General features: G+C 35.2%; 1 long non-coding RNA gene across 1 annotated transcript in view; it reads left to right on the plus strand.

Moving 5' to 3' along the window:
• LOC112973428 overlaps positions 1-17,508 on the plus strand; it is a 114,284-nt gene extending 96,776 nt beyond the window's left edge. Inside the window, exon 5 of the long non-coding RNA XR_003255976.1 lies at positions 17,410-17,508. This is a non-coding gene — a long non-coding RNA (uncharacterized LOC112973428). The remainder of the gene's footprint in view (positions 1-17,409) is intronic.
• Positions 17,509-21,630: the final 4,122 nt, after the last annotated feature.

Consider the following 21,630-nt stretch of genomic DNA (forward strand, 5'->3'; position numbering starts at 1 on the left):
ATATGTCATATCACAGAAGCAAAGGCAAGTATCAGGCACTTCATTTAAATGCATCAAGCAGCAAAAGGAGGAGAACCAGGTAAGTGTATCAGCAAGCTTGGTTATTTGCTTAGCTAGATGTATATAACTTTTACTAAAACTAAAGAGAAAGGTCATTGTGAATATACTTTTAGCTGATGGATTCTCCTGAATTGTTGTTTTCAGAAAAAAAATATTCAGGTCTCAGTCACTTTTTTGTTAAACGGAAATAGAATTCCATGATAGACTTCCTTGGCTTTTCTTAAACTTCATTAGCTCTCATAGAACTAAATTATAAGCTATTTGACTTTTTTATTTTGGTCAGTATAATTTCTCCTATGGTACAGTCATCCTGTTCTGCAGTCACAGTAATGGAATATAAATATATTTATATGTCTTCCATAATAAGAGCTGATGACAAATAATAGTGTCTGTCTGACAAAGTAAATAAAGACCTTTGATTTTAGTTCCCTTCTCCTCAGTTCTGTGCTATACAGACAGATTTTAAAGGCAGTGTATACATTCAGTTCTTCACCTTGCTTGTTTTCATCTGCCAAAATTATCTGTACTACAGTTTACAGAAACAGTTGGAGGAGGGTATTTTCAAAAAAATTTTATATAGTAATAATGTCACTTCTTTTTTTGCATTGTAACACTGTTAACACAGTCGTCTGTCTTTCCTTAATTGCAGCTGCATAGTTTTTCTAGTTTCGGGGGGGGGGGGGCGGGGTTGCGCTAAGCACTGCAATTTTGTTTTCTTGTTAGTGTATTGGCAGACTGTTCCATTTAATACATATTCTCTGGATGGCTTCCCGGAAGAGTAGTATCTGAAATTATGGTTACAAACAACAATTTTGGTGTAAACTTTCTGGCTTTTTCTTATGACTAATAGTAATGGTGTTTCCCTATTCAATACTGAAGCCAAATGATCTTAATTTCACACCCTTTTATGATTTACATTTCTGAAGCCAGCACATTAGCTTCTTTTCCCTTCTCAAAAACCTTCTGCAGCATTCAGTATCCAGTAATATGGAAATTTCTAGATTTTTAGCATTTTTCCAGCTTTGGATGTTTGTTTTTTTCTTCTTACATTTCTTTAAGTACTTGGCTCATTTTCAGTCTTGAGTCAGGAGGCTGTTTGAAAGCTACTTCATGGTTAACAAACTGCCTAAGGTAATAACACTGTTCTGAAAGTGCTTTCTTGGTGCCATATCACTGAGGAAGACAAAAGGAGTAACATGATAACCTAATGCTTTGATTCTGTATTTGGTATTGTCCATTATAATTCTCCTCATTGAACTTTATAGAAACAAATGTAATGCATTAGATAAAACTTCTCTGTGTTGTTCTTTAAATCTGGTTATAAAATATGCAGTAGCAAAAAGTAATCACTTTTTCTCTTTCTTTCAGTTCAAATACTTTTTGTATTTATAATTTATTATTTATATTATATTTATAATTCCCCTCTGTTGATAGTGTTGTTTCCTTTCATTACCATCTACACTCTAACATCACACATCTACATCTACCATCTACACTTTTCATCTGCTCCTTTCATAAGTTCTCTACCTAGAGAATCAGTTTGTTTCATATACAGCAATTCTGTTATTCTATTTATTCTATACTCGTAACTCAACACATTTTGCTTAATAGAGGTCCTTCTTTGCATCCAAGAACATTACCCACTGACTACAGCCCTGAACAGCAGTTTGGACACCAAAGTTTCATTGTCAGTTATACCATTGATTTGCTGTCCAATCTCTAAAGTGGAAAAAATATATATTTATCTTCCTTTTAAAGAAGTCTTAAATTCATGCCCTTCTTATTAAATGCACAACTTATTTAATAATAATTTTGTTTGCCACAAGGAATCCCACATTCTGCAACATGTATATTTAAATGTGCTACATACATACATATATTTATTTATTTATTTATTTATTTATGTGTGTGTGTTTGTGTTTACACATACATATTCACATTATGTATGTTCATATGTATCCTGACACAAGTCATTATGTAAGCAATAGTTGGTGGAAGAAGAGGACATGTATGAAGACGTAAAAGAATTCATCTAAGATCAGAAGGAATCAAGTACAATTTCTAAACTTCTGACACCATGCCATTACTTCTCTGAGAAAAAATAATATATTGAGAAGCCTCTGAAACTATAGCCTACTTTTTCAGTGGTGTTACTTTAAGAAATTTTTTGCATAATTTTGATTTGGTCATTTGCTTTTGCTTTCCTTTTCTATAAGATTTGCATTAATAATTTGATTTTTTATGAGGTTCACTTACTCTTTAGAATCCCTTCCCCCCAATTTACATAACAAAATTCTCTACGATATCCACATTATAAGAAACAGGAAGACAAAAAAGACAAACATAGTTTTCTTCATAGCTTTTATTGTTTGCAAGTTATGCAATATTAAATAGATAAGAGTGTTATTGAAGTATTAATTTTGGATTTTTTAGATTTTTGTGGTTTAAAAACACTATTAATTCACATCATTAATTTTACAGTCTACCTACTAAAATAGACTTCACTGTGTTTGAGTGTTTGTTTGAAAAACAGAGGAGAAGATAAAACTCCTGACCTTATTTTTATAATATATTTCTTAATATTCCCATACCTATTGCAAAAGTATTTTTAAAAAATTTTTGAATTTTGGATTAGGGCTCAGAATTTTGAAGGAGGTAACTGGAAATTGGGTCTGAATGATTATATTGCTTTCAAAGGATGAGCTATTTTTTTTGTGTGTCAGGATAATACCTTCTGATATTGTGGGTTCACCTTTGGTGGGTTATAACTCTCTGTAAAAGCTGATTCTGAAAAGTAAAGAATCCATGCCCGTTATTTTAAGTTGGATTTACTGCTGTAGTAGTTTCCCACAAAGTGTAAAAATACACCAACAGAAAACGCACTATTAAAGTCACAGGGCTAGTTACTGAATGCATAGTAATATTTTGAGGAGTGGATTTGTAAAAAATTGTTGAATCCGTGTTTTCCATCTGGACAGCTGTTGTATCTCATGGATATGCCTTTGATCATCTTTCCTGTTTTACCTGAAACAAACTCATGTCTCAGGGGATCTGAGAGGTAACTATTCTTGAAACCCTCCAGGCTGAAATTACATAAAACCCAAACACTTTAGTACAGTTTTCTTGCAAATCTGCACTCAACTAAGGGTTTTATGGGATCTTTGACTCTACAGCATAGGTTTGTTCTCCCCTGCTCCAATGAAAGAAGTGCAGGAGATCAAAACCCACTAGAACTGAAATCAAAAGGACTATAAGAAGGTAGCTGTTCCTCTTTTACTTGTTACTGTATGCGCATGGGACATATATGGTATGTGTAAGGGACCTAATCTGTTAAATGCTATGCAAACAAAAAATGGAAAGATCATTCTGCCAGAGACATCCTTCGAAATGCTGCTGCACTTTTTTCTGGATCCTCAGGCAAACTCTTGACAAAAAATGTCATGGTACATCAAGGACGAGGATGTGAATACTGGGTCAGAATGACGAGTTACAGGGACCGACACAGAACGGGGTGGTTCTTGTAGGTCCTATCTTATAGATTATTGTACATTACCTACCTTAGGTTATTGTACCTTCATTATAGGTTATACCATCTTTCCCTCCCTTCCTTTTTCTTTGCTTGTGGATTTATTCTTACTGTTGACAACCTCTTTCCCTTTAAGACATGAAAAGGAGATCATAATTGACTTGTATGTATTCCTCTGTAGTTAAAAATATTAGAGGTCCCTTCTACTTCTGGTAGGCATCCTCACTCCAAATGCACACAGCACCCTACAGAACCAGGCAGAATGAGAAACTGTATCCTCAGCTGCTAAAACAAAGTTATTTAAACTTGGTTATAAGTGCTTTCCTTTTAAATAACAATACAATAGTAATCACAAGAGGCTCGTACCTTTAACCTCATGAATCACAGCAGACAGGACTTCTAGTGGAATTGTTTGCTTGTTTTCCCATGCCGTTTACAATTTCACTCTTCTGGGAAAAAAATAACTTTTGGAAACTGTGCTAAACTATTAGGGATGATTCATGAAACACTGACTCTGGATGACAGCCTAGGTTGCTCAAGTTACTGCATAATCAGGCTGCTTCATATTAGACTGTCTGGACTTTTTTTTCTTTTCCCTCCAAAAGCCAAACATTTATTTTAGAAGATGATGTAACATAATGCATTAATTACGCCAGGGTATAGCACATAATATATGTCTGAATTTGATAAGCTGAGCCAAAGTGTTTTATGAAAGAGGATATTTTCCATAGGCAGGGCTCCTTTAAGGCTCTAGAAAATACGCTCACAGTATTGACTTTTGGATATCCACAAATAGCAATGAGACGAGAAAGACGACCTTTCGTCCTTGTGCAGGCTATGTTCAGGGTGAATCTTTTTTTTTTCCTTTTTATCCCTTTTCCTTTATTCTCCTAGATTTTCACTAACCCCGTCTCTCAAATAAGTCGTTTTTCATAAATTGTTTACATAGACAGTCATACCACTTTTTTTGCGCGCATAAAATTTGATTTGACTCTCTAAAAAACTTTGACTATGGAGATGCCTATGTCTTAATTTGAGTTAGTACTTAGTTAAAGAGTCTGAAAACCATTAAAACACCTATAATATACAAACAAAGGAAGGCTAAATTGAGAGCCATATGCCAAAAAGGTATGAAATTAATATTGAATTCATTCTTAAAAATTCATATTTATTACTGTATATACCTATTACTTCCTCTAGAATTGAGACACTGTGAGCAGTAATGGTTAAACTAGTCTACGGGCATTTGATTTTTTGTCCTTAAGCCGAGAACACGTGTCAAGCGTTCTGAGTTACTTGCTATGAAAAAAGCCTGTGGATCGTGCTTTGCTGTGAGCATTCACCTTAAGTGCAGCTCTGTTTGGTAGTGGTGATACAGCTCCTGTGACGTGGTGACATCGCATCGGTGTTGCAGGAATGAGAGTTTAGAAGCAGCTGCTCAGAGGCGTCTAGGCTCATGAGAGGCTCAAGGGCAAAGAACAAGATGCTTATTGGAAGGATACGTAGACACTTTGATTATGTCTGAAAAGAAGACTCATATGGCAAAAGAGTGTGATGATATTTGAAATCTGCACGGGAAACCAAAAAGAACGTAGGAACAGAGGACTAGGAAGAGGGAGGCAAATATTACAGAAGCTGAGGAGCTATATAGGTGTATACGGTGACAAACTGAAGAATGGACATTGCATTTGACAGAGGGCATAATAATCAATAGGACCAATGAATGGAAAATATGAAAAGTTATATGAAAATAAAATTATCTATATTAATTAAAAGGCAAAAATGCATTCCATAAGGATCAATAACCAGGCAAGTGCTATAAGTACAGGCAATGGTCATTCTCTTTCTTTGTCTGGATGGAGATTTAATTATTCTATATTGACTTAAATAGCTTTAAACAGAGATTCAGGGTAAAAGTATATGGTATGATCTGGGTTAATATAGTAGGTTATGGATATTAAAGTTTTACTCCCTGCTCCCTATCCCTATTCTGATTATGACCCACTCCCCTTTTCCTGCTTGCTGTGCTTCTGATCCTGGACTCACTCAGCTTGCTAAACTGGTCAAAAAGTAATCTGATAAAAAAAGGCTATTTTTCTCCTAGCCTGATCGATTGGATCAAATCTATAAAAGGACTGCTCAGTGCCAGAGTCACCACACAGGAAGGTTCAGGAGCATGCAAATGGAAGAAAAATGTAGGAAGGAAGGAGAGCGGCAGCAGTAAAGAGTGACCTGTTAGATTAGCTGAGAAATAAAATGTGATTTTACTCTGGGAAAAACTACAGAACGGCTTATGACAGAATCACAGAATCACAGAATCGCTGAGGTTGGAAGGGACCTCTGGAGATCACCTAGTCCAACCCCCCTGCTCAAGCAGGGTCACCTAGAGCACGTTGCACAGGATCGCGTCCAGGTGTGTTTTGAATATCTCCAGAGAAGGAGACTCCACCACCTCTCTGGGCAACCTGTTCCAGTGCTCTGTCACCCTCACAGTGAAGAAGTTTTTCCTCATGTTCAGATGGAAGTGTCTGTGTTTCAGTTTGTGCCCATTGCCTCTCGTCCTGTCGCTCGGCACCACTGAAAAGAGTCTGGCTCCATCCTCTTGACACTCTCCCTTAAGATACTTGTACACATTGATAAGATCTCCTCTCAGCCTTCTCTTCTCCGGGCTAAACAGGCCCAGCTCTCTCAGCCTTTCCTCATAAGAGAGATGCTCCAGTCCACTAATCATCTTTGTAGCCCTTCGCTGGACTTGCTCCAGTAGTGCCACATCCCTCTTGTACTGGGGAGCCCAGAACTGGACGCAGTACTCCAGATGTGGCCTCAGCAGGGCTGAGTAGAGGGGGAGGATCACCTCCCTTGACCTGGTGGCAACACTCTTCCTGATGCAGCCCAGGATACCATTGGCCTTCTTGGCCACAAGGGCACATTGCTGCTTCATGTTTAACTTGATCTTATAGTTCATAACTTGAACTTATAGTTCATTGTTATAAACCACTGATAAACAAGAATGTGATTCTCACAAAATAAAGCTGATACTCCATACTTGCTTAACATATCCCATGGTAAGGTAGATGATCTGGCTCTGTGATTGCACAAGAAATCTTACTATTTGTCCTCCTGCATAGTATGGTATTGTTTCTAATATTGGAAGATTTATTTAAATTGTGTGATGATATTATTGGTAGCCACTAGAAGGAAAGAAGTTGCAGGAAGACAGGAAGAGGAGTTTAGTTTGGTGGAAAACATTAATGTTCTTCCAGGTCAAGGCTGGAAGTTGGCTCCCTTTTTGTAGAAGCTGGGAGGAACTGTCACCACAGGTTTGTTCCTCCTGGACAGTGCACTTTTCCAAATTGTACCTATTTTAATGGACCAAAAAACCTTTATTGGTACTAAAACCAACACCATCTTTTGGATTTCCTTCTAGCAAGAGTTCAATTTCAGAAAGGATTAAAGGGAAAGTTCCATGCACTGTGTAATATCTACAATAGAGCTACACTGAAAGTTTGTTCTAAATATAAGACAAAAGACTTTCTCATTTTTAAAGTGATGACTCTAAAATGTTGTGTCCCCTTTATTTAGTTTAAAAATTTTTCAGGAACTATACTGACTGTTCAGATAGAATAACATGGAAAGGAAAGGGTTATTCAAGAACAGATAGCATACCATTCAAACAATGCCACTTGGAAGGGTTAGTATAATTCCTAATTATTTTCATCTATAAAAAAATGTGGATTAGTGTACTATATGCAGTCAAAATAGATGAAACAGTGGGACACTTTCCAATTAGTAAGATTTTTTAATGTCAAAATATGTGAGTTTTTCTTTGATTTTTGCAATTCCCACTGAGATAGAGATAATATCATGTTTTGAAACAATCTTTAATAATAATCATTCACTTTCTTTCTCTGCAGAAGAAAAAGAAAAATAAATAGGAAATATATTTTGTTTATACAAAGGTAATTTTAAAATGTCTTCTAATTGAGCTTTTCATATTGTACTTTGAATTTTCATTTATACCTGATGTGGCATAATCATTCAAGTTTGAGTGAAAAATGTAATTCAAAATTTTAAGACGATGTAGAAGAGCAAATATACTAAATTCCTTAGAATAAGAGCTCTTGACATTTGTAACTTTAAGTTAACACAGTAGTATCACATAAAAAAATCTTCTTTTCAGTTTTCTAATTGAAGGAGAATTCCTGACTACATTCAGGTTTTGTGATTTTTATGATACAAAATGAATATTTAAAACTATTTTTTTACTAACATTGTGTATTAAATGACATAAGGATTATTATGTGATACATTATTTTCATACCTTGTTAAACACATTTAATCTAATCTTACCTTTATTTAATTGTAAAGTATTCAGAGTATAATCACCAGGAGGAAAAAGAAAAGAAGACGGCAAGATAATCAATGTGCCCATGTCCAACTCTTTAGTGTTATTTTTATCTTCTTGGCTTTGTCTTAGTGGATCAATATATGATTTATGCATAACAAATTTAATGCAAATACTTTATTTCTTACTACTAGAATTGTTTCTGAACCACTGTATAATGACTAGTCAATAGGTAAGTCCTATCGGCACTCAAACAAATGGATAAGTGTTTTTTACTTCCCCAACTCAGTCATGAGAGACCTGTATTTTTAGAGGATTTTAAAGAAACTTTTTAGAAAGTTTTTTTTAGGATTCTGAGGTATTCTTAGCATTTCCCTCCCACTACCACCCTCATTTTTTTTCTTTTTTATGTTATCTTTGACTAGTCAAAAGCTAGAGAAGAATAGGTTTGTATATAAAATGTGGTTCTTAATGAACCCAGTCTTTACATATGAACCCAGTCTTAATTTAAAAAAACACCTTAGACTCTTTTATCAATCTTTTTTTTTTCAAAAAAGGGAAGAATAATTATGATTTTAGATAAAAAGATTTAAAAGTAAAATTATATGGCTAGAGACTTATTTACATATGAGCTGTGTATAGACACAGAAATCTGCAGCCATTGAAGCCTTATGCCAAATAGGAGCTTATTTTTATACTTGTTAAGTGACACATGGTCAGTTAATTAATTGTCAATATCAACTCACTATCATAAGTTTGACAATCATGGCATAGGTCTTACTGCTTTTAAAGCCAGGAATCTTTCACCATATACAAAAACTAATACTGGAATTTCCAACAAATTTTGTTTCTTCAAGTTGCTTCCATTATGCCAAGGACTCTTGTCACAAAAGTACAAATTTAAAATCAATTAATTTAAAGATAATTATGTATCCAAATTTCAGAATATTATTTTGGGGGTTGGACTAGATGATCTCCACAGGTCCCTTCCAACCTCAACCATTCTGTGATTATAGGTAATATGGAAGGAAATTAAGGACAGATTTTTTAAAGTCTTCATTCACTTTCATTTTCACTTGCATTCTTGGTGGTTTTTATCAGCACAAATTAATACTTAGCTGAAAGGCTGGATTTGCTTCCATAAGAAAAGGCAGGGTTCATAAAAGAGATATCAATTTTTACTTCCATCCAACTAAGGCAGCACTTTAGAAACCTTCAGCAAGAAATCTATTATTTCAAATTCTATGTGCAAGAAAATGCATCAATGTTACATACATAACTGTTAAACCTTAGCTTTCCCTTAGGGCTTGATTTAAATACTTTATTCATGTAGAGTTTTAAGTAACTTGCTCAACATTTATTTCAGTATTATGGTGAATAGATCAGGTTTTCTCCTACTTTTTTTTTTTTTTTTTAAATAACAAAGCAAACAAAAGTTTTTTCTTCCTAATAGACACTGGTAATGTATTATTGGACTCAGACCAAGATAATATGAAAATGTAGAAATACTCATTGAAGAACTGAGGGAGAATTTTAATTGGGAAAAAATCCTGTATAATTATTTTAAGGTAAATATGCAAAAAATATGCAAATATATGTGTGTAAGTTAAGGTATGATGTCTGGATACTACCCAGAAATGATATATATACTGTAGCAGGCCAGCAGTAGTAAAAACAAAGTGCAGTCATTTCCATATGTTTCCCAAAGCATGGTAAATCAACAATGTGAAACATTTTGTAGACAAGCAGGAGGCCAAATATATAATTCCAGGACTATGACCTTAAGTGAAGCATTTAAAAATGTAATTTCCATATAACCCACCATGATTAGTGCCATATAGAAAAGATACAACTGCAATGTTTTCTTTATGGCTTCTTCCTGCATGTGGTCAGAAACATTTAGCATTAGCACTCCCAAATGTAAGGGGATTTACCCTGAAAAATAATCTTTAAAATCCCAACACATAATCCTCTTGTCTATGCACATAGTCTTTGGATATTTATAACATGGCACCTTGCAGAAACTTACCTAGGCCTGGTATTTTTGCTGCCTTTGGAGCTATATCTGAGTATCTTCATCAGTCACTCCAGTGTTTTGCACTGGAGTCCTTTATTACCCTTCCCAGCAAGAACTCCTCTATATCTTTCATTTGTGAGGGATTCCTTATCTTTCCCTGGTTTTCTGCTTGAGCCTGTCCTTGCCTATGTGTTTCCAGCTTTGGCAGGATAGTAGCACATACTAGCAAAGCTTTTCTGATGAGGCCCAAAGTCCTTTTCTCTCATAGGAGAAGGCAGCAGGCAAAGTTTTTTGATGCTGTTGGCGTGTTCAAACTTTTCAGTTCTTCTATCTACTCATTTGCTGGGAGGAGAGGGAGCTGAACTTTCTGCTGGTTTTTCTCATTTCAGCCTCCTCTAAATAAGTCTTTCCTATACTTAGACATCCAGAGAGAAGTCAAGGTTTGAACTCTCCCTGGGAAGACCCCTCCCCAGCTGCCCCTTCCAGGAAGCTGTGCAGACCCCTCCGTCCCTTTCTCTTTCCTTTCTCCCTTTATAGATTTTGGATGATTCCTCAATGTAGCGAATGAAGACACGGACTCAAGATGTGAAGCATCTTGAGACGTTTATTATTTGTTTCTGAGCATATTTATACTAAGAAGTTTGCTGCTTCAGCAGTTTTACAGATATATACTGTTCACGTCACAGATACGCTTCGCTAAGCCAATCACCGTGCTGATCACGCTCCTGCTCATGCACAAGCTAGCCAGTTATCACGCTGATCACGCAGCGATCATGCCTTGTACCTTGCTACTTGCTTCTCCTTTCCCATGGCTTTGCTACTTGTAACTCCTTGTACCTTGCTACTTGCTTCTCTTTTCCCATATGCTTTGCTGCTTGTAACTTTCCACCAGTTTAACCCTGACCCTCCACACCTCAATGTCTCATTGACACTGGTCAGTTAGAGCATGTCTGGTCTTTACTGGGGAATTTAACCACAGATTGACTAGTTTGTCATCAAAGAAAAGCAGAAAAAGTTTCCCTGAGCTGCTTTTAAACTAGTTATCACAGGTACCAGCAGGATGGCAGCACAGTGTTGGCTATTTTATCCAGCCAAGAAGCTAAAATGGTTACAATTTTAATGACACTAGATTGTGCTGAGATACTTTCTGGAGCAGGCAAAAGCAAACAAACTGTCCCAAAATACAGTATCTCATATCTAAACAATATTTAAAGCTAAAAAAGGTCCTCACAGTATCACTAAAATCCAGTTGTCATTGTGTCTACCTAGGTTTCCACATTATGCAGCTGGATCAATAAAATATTCAGTTGGATCAGTGAATTGTGCAACTCAATCAGTAAAATACATAAGTTCTCAAATATTAAAACAAACAATTCAATCATGAAAGTATACTGGTTGATTAGTAAAATATGCAGCTTGATCAGTAAATCATACAATATAGTTTGATGACTAAAACATATAAGAGCATCGGGAAGAAAAAACAATTTCTTCTGTTCACATTTAAGGAAATACAAGCATAAAGCAGTTACATCAAAAGCTTTCATGCATCATTTTGTAATAAACTCAAAGACTGTCTATAACGTAGTGGGGACGTTAGGAGTGAGTGGGCAACTGTTTGTCTAAGAACACTTTGTAGAAAACAGCAAAGGCTATGAAAAAGCAACCAAAATGAGAATTCTTTTGATAAGAAAAAAAGAACAATAGGCTGTTTGAACTTAGTTTTCAAGGTCCAATGAAGTCAAAAATGCATCAGACTAAGGAGGTAATTTAACAAAACTGGCAGAAATTTTCCTGTTTTCCAGGAAAGTCTTCTACAGCCAAACTATCAGTTTAATTCATTTCTACTTTAAAATATTTTTCTCTTTTTTCTTCAGACATTGATTCTTTGTTTTTGAGAAATAGATGCTTTTAGGCACAAGGGTTTTGACCTTTACATCTTTTGTTCTCTTGAACTAGTTACACTTACTATAATGAAGTTAATATTTTAATTTTTTCTTTTGCAGTCCCTGTGAAGGTCATGAAATGGAAGTACATGGTGTCAGACAGAATTTGATAGTGCAGAGATAATGAACAAAAGCTTATAGCACACTATATTAAAACAAAATGAAACAAAAAATGTACATACCTTTCCTCAGCTCTGCTTTTGTTTTTGACTTTAACAACAGAAAATGCAGTCTCTGCCCAGAAGTGCATGCATTCTGAATAGGTAATATGGCACCAGAAAAAGGAGGATGGGGAAACAGAGACAAATGGACACGGTAATAAAGTTACTTTTCCAGCATCATATATCAGGTCATGACCACAGTTGGGAATGAAACTCATTTCTCCTCTGAACTTAACTTTGTGCCTTGTCCACTTGTTAGAGGACACGATAAATGGAAACAAGGTATGTTTGAATGGGGAATTTAAATTTGGTTAGACTAGGTAAGAATTCATTTTTTGTTAGAAACAGGTAAAGGCTGGTCTTTGAAGCAGGTTCAATGGAGGGGAAAGAAGGCTGACAGGGATTTCTAGGGACATAAGTATGAGAAGTTGAGACTGGGAGAGACCGATAGGGTTTTGATGGGAAAAATCAGTAGGGCCTTGGGAGGCTTCATGTAGCTATACATTCTCTTCCTTGTTTTTATTCCCTGTTCTTTCCTTTTTAATGGAATATCCTACCCTATATATGTAGCAGCCCTATGGGACTGTCATGTTAATTCTTATCCCCAAATGCTCAGTCTTTTCTGACAGTGTTTCCCACCCTTATGTCAAAGAAGTACAAGAAGTAACCCTTCCCGCCACGTGTTGAGCTTATTCATCTTCCAGCGTTTCACGGACTGCTGAGCAGGGAAAGGGAGCACGCTCAGAAGTGAGACCTCCTCCTGCTTCGAAAAGAGCCATAGCTGGTAGGCATCCACAGCTCTCCCTAAGAGCGAAAGAGGAGGAGCACTGCTTCTCACGGTGACTAGTCAAAACTGAAAGGGAAAAGATTAGATTTCTTAGTCTTGGACTTTTTATTTTTCTGACACACGGTGATAATTATAGATTTACTCTGTTGTCTCTACAGAATCTCTAATGTAAGACTGTTTCCTCCAATACATTTTCTAGACATAAGAGACTCTGCTTCAGAAGTTATACAGACTTGGAAACTTCAATACCAGACAAAAACTTTCCACAAACATTTGAAGCACAACATTTCTGTTTCAAAACACTTTCAAAAGAAACACGGTTCAAGGTGCTTTCCACAATATATAAATATTTCATGGCTGTCTTTGAACTTATGAACCAGGAAAACTTCTTTTAATAGTGTGAATGTGGTTATGGCCCTATAATGGTGCATGTATCTCTTACTAAGGGACAGCTTCATAGCCTGATTTGCCTGTTGTCAGGTTTGCTTGAATAATAGGAGCATTTTTCTAGATTGCAGTACTGACTGTCACCCAACAGAAACCTGCCTTGGCAGTCTGCCATCTGCTTTTTTCCCCCCGTACTGCGGTGACACACAATTTCTTTGAAGTAAACAGGCTTCATGAAGTTAGGTTTCAATATCACTAGCTCTAATTATTTGTCTTGTTTACATCTATTCTTATCCAATGTTAAATTGCTGTCCTAGCTGCAAGCAGGAATTTTTTAGATACAATCTTTACATCTTTCTTGATAAACATTAAAAAAATATATATCTAAGAATAATTCAGTGCATTCCTTACAAAAGCTGTATTATTAACGAGCTGGAAATGTCTTGCTTAAGAAATAAAAATAAAAATAAATCTTGCCCTTTGATTTTCAACTAAATTGCAAGATATGTAGCTTCAAAAGTCCTAAGTATTAAAAAATACCACCGTTCCAGAAAGAAGAGGCAAAATCACCATTCTTCTCTTTATTCCATGACACCATGCAGTAGTGCTAGCCATTATTATGGATGTTTATCACTAGCTATTGTTTATGAATATCTGTCACCCATGTACTAGTATTTACTTTGTAGGCTCTTCTAATTTATAACCAAGAATTTTTCAAAACAGTCAGCCAGTGTAAAATAACAGTTCTTTGATTTCTAATTCTATTTTAAAGAGTCCTCCCCATCATTATCTGGTATAAATCGGTATAATTCCCTTGGTTTCAATAAACAATAAGGAGTTACATTTTCTGAGTATTTCCCCAAGAAAAATAAGTGGGAAATAAATCTATAACATATTACAGGCTAATTTCAATATATAACAGATACAAAACACTCTGAACTAAACCATTAGTTAGATATATCAACATACAGCAGGCTTTTCCTAACTAATTATACGTTCATAAATTTCATACCATAGTTGTTTGTTCAAGTCAACCCAACAAATTCCCAGTGTGTGCTGTTTCACTTTTTGCAGTCTTTCCTTTCCTATCCACGTATGATGCAAGCAAAGAAATTAGTCAGGCCAAAATAACATTTAGATTACTCAATTTGTTTGAAATACATGAAGATTTCATGTAACAAATTTTTCTAAAATAGTGCTTTTCAACATCTCTTGCACCAGCTTGCTTCAATGAATTAAGAGTCTTTACATTCCTTAGGGGAACAAATGGCTCTCGACACAGGTGGTGACTTTTGTCCCATTCGTTGTTCCTAGTGCCATGTCACAGAGGTGCTCCTCCTAGGTAAGGGAGGTCACTGCGAAAGGTTAATTCCATTTTTTAGTTTACCACTGTTCTGAGTAAGGCTAGTCACTGTGCTGTATGCGCTCTTGAAACACTTGAGCTGTGCGGTGCTGGTATGGGCTATAAATGCTTGGCTAGGAAGGTTTCTATCTCTGCAAGAACACCCCTCTAAAGTGAGTTATGAAGAAGAAAGTTTGGCTGGTGCTGATCTTGCCTCTTTTTTTTTTTTTCTTTTTTTTTTTTTCAGAAAGCAGAATAAAGCTGATAGTCTCTTCTCACTCTCCCAAATATAAAGAAAACTTATCTTAAAGATTTAGTCTTCAATCCACTCAACTGTTCCTGCCATTCAAAAGTATCTCTTACAGACACCAGTCAAATGTCCATTAAAATAATTGCCTTTACATCTATGCAATAACTGTTTTAGATGTTTTTTTTTAGGGTGTGGAGAAAATGAAAGTTCTGCTTCATCTATTTCTGATTTCTTTATGACACAACATAAACTCACAAGTGTTCAACTGACCTTGAAGAAAAGAGCTAACATGATAGGCATGAAGTGTTACATTATAGGTATCATCTATTGTGCTCTCTAAGTACTACCAAGTACTTCATTATCAGCTTTTTACTTAACTAGGATATCTTCAAATATTCAATCCACATGTGTTCAAAAAATATGATTTAATGTCTACCTTTTTTCCTGCTACTTGCTAATGCTAACTATTTTCCTATTTTTGTATCACCAATGATATGAGATGCCATGAAATATCTGTTATCCTCTGCTCTTGTTAATCCAGGCGTCTATGTGTACTATGATAAAATGTCCAGTTGAATAGCTTGATATATGCTCAGAACTTCATTTCAGTTCTTCATTTCTTTCCCCAAATTTTCTCACTGGGAATGTGTTGTTAGATCCTCAAATCAATTTAGATAATAATACGATATTCAGAAGTTTTTTGTTGTGTTAGTTCCAGACAAAGGTTTGCATTTCTTGTATTAATAATAATTTCCAATGCTATAGACTTTTACTAATATCTCAACATAGTTTGCAAATGTTAATTTCCCCTTAAAATAATGTTGCAAGATGCTGTACATAAATATTTGATTGACCTGTGAAGCAAACTGAAATTTCAGGAAATATGAGAAACTGAGTATTACAACTTCTGACTCTCCTATTTCAATCCCAGCTGCACATGTTTTGCTTTATCAGATATTTTGTTGTCTAATTTTACCAAGGTTGCAGAGGAAATCAGCAGTCGAACCAGATCTAGATCCTTGGGATTTTTTTTTTCAATTCCATTAAACTTAAATTTAATTTTAGTTTTAACAGTGAGATCATACTTGCTCTTGAGATCAAGATTTTTTTTTTTAATACAACAATAATGGTTGGATGTTATTTAAATAGCAACATTCATTCTAGTTAGAGAACTTGTCAAATTCCTACAGGTAGAAGGAAACAAAATATTGAAATATTCTATGTTTGACTTTGGAAAGTATATTTACCATCTTGATTAAAGCAGATTTAACTACGACAAAGTATAATGAATGAACTGATTGCGAACTGGGAGCTTTCACATACTGCTACTGAAAATGACATTTTATAGAGGCTGTTAATGGCTGAAGATGAAGATTATAATGCAGCATTCTTAGCTCTTAAAGTTACTTTAAAGTCTTTGAATTTCAGAAAGCATGTTTTAGAAGACACATGTATAGTTAGGAGTTATGCTTACTAAATTAAGAATTGTTGTTATGTAGATAGACATGATTGTCATTTACTGATTGCAATCTAATTCTACTTCCTGCAAATTTTATATATATATATATGTATGTATATATTGTGTGTGTATTAATTTTTCATGAAAAAATATAAGATGATGAGTTTAAAATTGTTAATCTGAAGAAGAGATTTCAATTTTATCTGTTCAGATGCTTTCCTGGAATCTGAGGGCTTACTGATAGAGAAGAAAAGATCCTCTGGCAGTTTGTATCTTGCCAGACTTCATAGTAGTATGTTTTTTAAATACTGACATTTCTCTTCACTTTTTTGAACGCATCTGTTGCTTCTGGAATTTCAGGGTTCCTATAGTAAATTATGCTTTATCCACTTTCGGTTTTTGGTAGCTATTAAATCCATTCATTTTATGATAAACCATGTTGTTTTACTTTCACTCTCAAGAAGTGGTGTCTATATTATTGTCATATCTGCTGTGTGTAAAGTAGATAAATATTTTCGGGCATAATAATATGGCTTCTTTCACATCGTCTGCGTTTTTTTAGTCCCTCATCCTGAAGAGGAGCCATTTTTATCTGAAGGAAACATAGTTCCTCGATCTTTAATATTCCTCATATGCATAATAAGAAAATGTCTCTAGGTTATGTACATGCATATTTATATTTTTTAAGATTTATGTATTTATAAAATAATATATATTATAAATTTTATATTGTAAAAGAGATTATTTATTTAATTTAATAAGAAAGTGAAATCTGAAAACTTTTATCAAGCAAGTGAAAGAAAATAAAGTTATCTGATGACATGAAAACAATATCTCTTGTAAGGAAAAATGTAAACTACTTCTATGTTTAACATGCTTTTACTGTGGCTATAATAATACAAGATAGTGATCTGGATGCTAGTGGGGAGAGCTCAAATGTCTCTTCTATCTGCGCAGCTGCCACTGGAAAACACAACATAATACAATACAATATCATTCTACATAGAAACAAGGAGGAGAATAATATGGCAAATATTAAAATGACACTCTAAAAAACAAAAGTATGGTCTCATATGAAATAATATATGTTGCATCTATTATGTCATCTCAAAATAATATTTTATCATTACAGAGAGTTCAGAATGACCAATAAGAGTGACCAGTGGTATTGAAAATCTCTCACACAGACAAAGGATCTGTCTTAGAAAAGCGAAGAATTAAAGGAGAATGATAACAGTATAAATAAAATAATGAATTGCAGAACAGATGGACTTAGATAACCTGTTTCTTTCCTAGAATATGAACACAAACAGGTGTTCAATTAAAATAGAGGGTGATAAATTCAAAACTGATAAAAACAAATACTTCGTCTCACAGTTCATGATTAGACTATTTAAGCTGCTGCTACAGAAATGCTAAAATTATTAACTACCGTATTTCAAGTTTTAAACTAACTGTGATTTATTGGAGATTAGTAGGGAAGTTTCTTCCACATTTTCCTCTTTTACAGGCTTTTTTTTCCCCTCAGACTTTATTATAGTTTGACCAGTAAAGTAGAGGAACCTCCAGTCTGATTTATTGTGGGTGCACTTGTTTTCTTATTATTGCCCATGTTTGTTCTTCATAACTGTTGGCAACAATAGCAAGTGAGGTTTTGATCACTGATTTCTAAACCAAGTATTTTTGGTTTGTTTTAAACGATTTGTAAGAATTTAGTGGCAGTTTAGTTACTCCAAAGTAGTTGAATGTTTATGTGAGACTTTTTAGTAAAGTTCAACAATGTAAAAAGAATCCTCTCGCTCTTTGGCTGACTTTGTTTGTACAATTTTGAGGATTTTGAGGCTACATGAGGTTTTCCCCAATTGCAATGCAAATCATAAAGAATGTGGTCTAAAAGCATAAAATTACCCAAACCCGTTAACTACTAGTAGTATCTACCATTTAAATGGAGATGACATCTTGGGTTTGATAATTTCTATATTTGTATGTAGGTATATTTATGTGGTGTCTAAACTTTCACTGTGGTCAGTGGATATATACTCACTACAGCTGGGGAGGCCGAACAGTGATTCAGCTCACCTTGAGGTGTATATAGAGTGTTATTCGGATTTCTGAGCACAGCTGTCCCACGGGATCTTGCCTGGCCAGAAAGGAATAGAGTAGATCTTCTTTAAGCCTTATGTCATATCTAACAATCCCGTGAGGATTCATCAGACACCTCAGGACACTTCAGATGGCATGGCTAGACAAATAAGTCACACACTAATTGACTGGTCAGGTGAAGAGGTCTCCAAGGTCCACTGGTGGCATCGCGTAGATCTCCATGGAAGCTAAAATATCCAGCGCACATGTAGGCACCTCCATGTAGGAATGCAAAACTAGACCTGAATCCCACCTTACAACCTTTTTCCTTCTGGGTTATGATACCTTGTCATGAAACTACACTTACCAGAAGAGGGGTGAAGGGTGAGAAAGTGATTTGGGACAATGCTTCTGCAGCCTTTGGAAATATGGAGGTACTATTTCTATTTTCTATTCTTCTGCTTCTGTTATGATTTTGGTTAGTGTATTTACTTGCACCGGATAGTGAAAAATGGAGACAACAGAGCTGTATTTAACTAAAAACATAATTTATCTCCAATCAGGTAAAAAAAAAATTCTTTTTTGTTTCTTGAGGAAGAGAGAAGCAGGATGAACAAATGCTAGAGCCACAGGGTAGACTTTGCTCATGTGTTGCAGCTTAAGTCAGCATTGTGATACTGAGGTCTTTTGTGAAACATGCTGATTTCTTTTTGTCTTCAGAATATGCTGTTCTTTTGCATATTTCTTGAAAGTCTTTCTGTTATTCCATAAGGAAGACTATTTGGACTTTCACAGGAATTTAAATAGGGCTTAAGAGTATGACTATAAACAACAAATAGTAATATTCAAGATATATATTCATAATTATGAAATCAGAAAGATTTATTGTATTAAAGCTTGCCCAGAAGTATCGTTATGAATTTATTGATCCACTTCTCAAAATTCTATTGGTATTATTTTTCTACTCCATAATAGGTGCACATCTATGTGAAATGCTGAAAACAGTCATTTCATTTGTTCAAAATAGTCAGATGTAATTTTCAATGCCCTCATAATTAACACTAATAATTAATGATACTCAGTTTTATCAAGAGTTTTATAAAACAGAAATACTGAAGTTTTGAAAAATTACACTTCAATTTCTCAGTTTTATCTAGCTAAAAAACAGTGTAAGCACAGGGGAATTTAAAGTTACTTAATTAACATGGTGAGGTAGCTAATTTGGAAGAAACAAACTGATTTTCAGTCATCCTTTGGTTAAAAGTCATCCTTTTCTGAGGGTAGTTTGAATAAGATGTAAAACTATTTTTAACACTTAAATGAAAGTTTCACACCACAAAAATATATTCCTCTCAGTCAAAGCCTTCAGGAACAAGTGGTAACTTTCAAAGAAAATACAGGACAGATGGCAGTCCTTGTCTAGGGACTTGTAGCCTCTGATAGACTGCTCAAATAAAGCCTGGAGAGGCTGCAATCCTTCATAGCTCAGTGGTAAAAGAAATCTTTCAGAAAAAGAAAATTGCCTTGCAATGACTGTGCTAGTTTGCCAGAAATTCTATCTACAGTTACCACTACCACAGCATAGAAAAAAGAGTTTTTCTCCCTTTTCTTTTTTTCTATACCACAAATTCATGCAATGTTATGAATCTGTTATCAAAGCTCATATCCTATATGCCATGTTTTCCCAAGTATTATACTAATGCCAGGGCTGAAACACAAACCACTTTAAAGTAGAATCTGGTTCCAACTCCCCTTTGCCTGCATTCAGGCTATCACATGAGTGAAACATTAGCTGTCATCATGGAATCAGTTGCCTTTAACTGGTGCATGATAGTATTACAATCACTGACCTAAACTGGTGACAGCTGGTTGTTAATTATGTGTTTGGTAGTAACGAACTGCTGTACACAAAAGTAGCTCCTGAGGTCAGGCTAACTTGCTTACCAGGGCAGCTGAGGCATCCTGTTGCTGTCCTACAGACATGATCAAAGCAAGAGTATAATGGAAACTGTGGTGGTAATATACTGGGAAAAGATGGCTGGGGACTGAGACTGTGTCCTAATTTGCAGTAGTGGGGAAACCAGGTGGGGCAATGGTGGGAGAGCAAGGGAGTTATGGACTTGAAAATGTGCCTTTGTTTGAGGGGGTGGGGTTTGATGCAAGAACATGGGAGGAGGGGCTGGACAAGTGCCACCACCCATGTGCACATGGCTATCTGTGTGCAGTGCTGGGGACTAGCTGACCTCCTTTGCCCTTCCTAGGGACACATTTGCAATCCAATACTTGCAGATCCTGCTAGCGCACCTGGACTGCAGTGCTACACAAGTGAAAAAACTTGCAATTCTTGCTCTGTCTTTTCTCTCTTTCAGTGAAAATGAGTGTCTCTGTTCCAAAGTTAATTTTGAATAGAAGATGGGATGGTGGTGACTTAGTCTTGGTACAAATGCAAAATTAGGGTATATAAAGAAACCTTATCACTCTTCTTACCTAACAGCTTTCATGATTGCTTGGAAACTCCTCAACTGATAAAGTTGTGGCAAATTCTCTGGTTGATATTTCATTTGTAAAGAGGCAATATAAATGTGGGTATTAATTTGGGGTGTCTGGCGATTTTCTTTGATTGTATTGCAATGAAATACAGACAATACTGTTATTATAGGAATAATGTTATCTTCCAGCAGTGTGGTTTGTATGAGTAGTCAGTTCTATACAATATGGTATTTTTTAATCTATGTAATGTGTATAAATAAATGGGTAGAAATTCATTTTGCAGTTTTTCATATTATGGCAATATTCTCTATAAAACTCAAAGTAAAAATAAATTGTTACAACCCACTTTTTTTTTCCTTTTCCATTTAGCTTCTTCTAAACTTCATTGCTTGGTTTAAAAGACCATTTGTAAAAAAGAATGACACTAAGCCTAGTTAAAAGATAGGACTTATTGTGCTAAGTTTAGGAAGACCTCTGTATAATTACAATTCATTACATTCCAACACTAATTGTTGTCAATACTCATATTTTAAAGTCAAATGCTTTAACTTCTCTATTTTTCATTTCTTTGGGCATGTGTGCAGGAAAGCTGGTAATTCATCCATTACTTTGCAAGTTTAATGTACTATGTTTGCAAAATGTAGATTATAAGGAAAAGACATCAGCTGGGAGAAAATCTTAGTTTTTAACTAAACAGTGCATCTTAGTTATGATCAAATGCATAATTGTTTTTCTTTATTGGTTTGTTTTTAACTGTAACTGTGTTAAACGTTTCCACTGG

Source organism: Apteryx rowi, unplaced genomic scaffold, assembly GCF_003343035.1.
Source record: "Apteryx rowi isolate R43461 unplaced genomic scaffold, aptRow1 scaffold_541, whole genome shotgun sequence".
In the NCBI taxonomy this organism is placed as follows: domain Eukaryota; kingdom Metazoa; phylum Chordata; class Aves; order Apterygiformes; family Apterygidae; genus Apteryx; species Apteryx rowi.